The sequence below is a fragment of the Triticum dicoccoides genome, chromosome 6B (genome assembly GCF_002162155.2).
Source record: "Triticum dicoccoides isolate Atlit2015 ecotype Zavitan chromosome 6B, WEW_v2.0, whole genome shotgun sequence".
Lineage (NCBI taxonomy): Eukaryota > Viridiplantae > Streptophyta > Magnoliopsida > Poales > Poaceae > Triticum > Triticum dicoccoides.
This window is the reverse complement of record NC_041391.1, coordinates 194,772,017-194,774,538: the sequence shown is the minus strand read 5'-3', so window position 1 is coordinate 194,774,538 and position 2,522 is coordinate 194,772,017.

The following is a 2,522-nucleotide window of genomic DNA, read 5'->3' as shown; positions in this document are numbered from 1 at the left end:
TTTTGGAAAACATTCTAGATCACCCGACTGATCATACCATAGCGTTAAGCCGCGTCGAGAACATGACACGTGCTTCATGGACCTGGTACACCGCTTCCCACCCTGGGAATTTTCAACATTTGTCTTATCTTTTCACATTCATTTTTTTCTGTTTTAGTTTTCTTTTTTTTGTCCTTTTCTGTTTTTATCAAATTCGTGAATTTTTTCATCAATCCGTGAACTTTTTCCAATTTCCGTGAATTTTGTTCCAATTATGACCTATATTTCAAATTTCATAAAGTTTTTTTTTTCAAAATCCAAAAGTATTTTTCAAATTCATACTTTTTTTTAAAATCACAAGCTTATTTGGAATCCGAGAACTTTCTGAATGTTGTGAACTTTTTTTTTGCAAAAAAGGTTCTTAATTTTTTAAGGATTTTCTTGCAAAAGTGTTAGCGCAATTATAGAAAATGTAGATAGCATTAAAATAATTGTTCGTGACATGAATTTTTTTTCCTACATTTCAATAAAAAAAATGTTTGTGAAAATATTGTAAATTGTTTATACAATGTTAAAAAATGATTTTTATAGTATAAAAAAGGTCCCGTACCATAAAAAATGTAAGAGACATTTTAAAGAAATGTTCTAACAATTAAAAGTTATGTGACATTTAAAAACTACTTTTACAGTGTACAAAATGTTCAGGTAGTTTTAGAAAACTATTCATTACCATTGGAAATGTTCAACGTTTATTAAGAAAATGTAACCAAGTTTTCAAAAAAGTGTATCACAAAATTGTTTTTACGTGTACATCATGAATCTAAAAATATTCAATGTGTATCACAAAATTGTTTTTGCGTGTATACTAAAAATGTATATTGTATACAGAATAAAAGTATTTGTGTGTTAAAAAAAGCAAGAAAACATAAAAACATAGAAAAAGAAATAAAAACAATAGAAAACTGAGAAAGAACCAGTGAAAACCGGTGAAAAAACAAACAAAAAAGCAAAAAACTGAAAACCCAATGAAGCCCAAGGAAGAGACAAAGAAAACCCATGGAAAAACAAAGGAAAAAGTACTGAAGAAACAAAAAGAGAAAAAGGAAGGGAAATCCCCCCAACGAATGAAACCAGCGACCTTGATCGAAACTAGCCAACGAGAGAGAAAAAAGGGACAGCCTAGTAGCTACACGTGGGGGTTGAAACCTTCAGCGAGACGTATGTTAGTCTCGCTATAACTGAGATATAACATTTGCGGTCTGCGACAGCTATGTCTTGCCGGTACATAATGTAATAGATCTTGCCAACATGGCAGTGCTACTGGAGTGTCCCAATATTTCAGCTGGGCGTGAGTTTTTTCCTCTTATTTTTTATTCCTTTTCTATTGTTTTTGCATCGGTTTTCTTTGATTTTCTTCACTTTCTTCCTTTTTCAATTTTTTTCCTTTTTCTTCTTTTTAACCTTTGGTTTTCTTTGTTTCTTTCCTTGGTTTTCTGAGTTTTTTATTTAACTATTACACATTTTTCAAATATGCGTTTTAACATTTTTCAGAATGATAGGAAAGATGTTTTTAACTATTAGGCTTTTTTATATTGTACATATATGTTCTTAAATGTCAAAAAGATATTTATTTGTTAAACATGTGATTTTTTTAATGCAGCGTGCATTTTTGGAATCTTATGAAAGAATTTTTCAAATTACATGAACATTGTTTTCACAATGTGTAACATTTTTTTCAAAAAATTCACGTATCCTCTTCAATCCATATTAGTTATCGCCGAAACGGATGAATCTAGACATATTTCAGTGAGATATATCCAACTGATTGACAAGTAATATTAATCGGGGGAAATGCATGCACATTTTTTAAATGTCACATACATTTTTTTGGAATGGTACAAATATTTTGTAATAGTTGAGCCAATAATTTTTTACGCTTCATGAACATTTTTAAAATGGGCGATGAACACATTACAAAAAATCAAGTGAATCATCAGAATATATCTATTTAATAATTTGAAAAATAAAAGTAAATAGAAAATGTGTGTGACTTCATAGGTGAAGTCAATGTCATGTTAACCACATGGCTATGGGCCGGCCCACTACCGACTCTCCATAGGCGAGCTTGGCTTCCATCTCGCTAAAGGCGAGAATAGCCGCTCCCACATCCGCCGACTTCCAGCATGACTGGTGAGCTAGTAAATTTTAAATCCACCAGGTTTCTTTGATTCACAAACATTTTGTACTTGCAGCCGTCTTGCCATAAACGATGAAATTCAGACTCAAATGTTTAAGGTGTGTGTGCCATGGAACATACTTCCTTCGTTCGGGTTTATTAAGCCCCTCGTATTTTGGTCAAATTTTGATCTTATATTTAATTTTTCAAAAAATATTATTGATGTGTCACAAAATTATATTGTTGAATCCATATACAAAAGAAGTTTCTAATGGTACTACTTTTGCTATGTATAACTTTTATTTTGTTTATGCCAATGTATGATCAAATTTTGGCAAAAAAAAATATGGGGGGACCAAATGAAGCC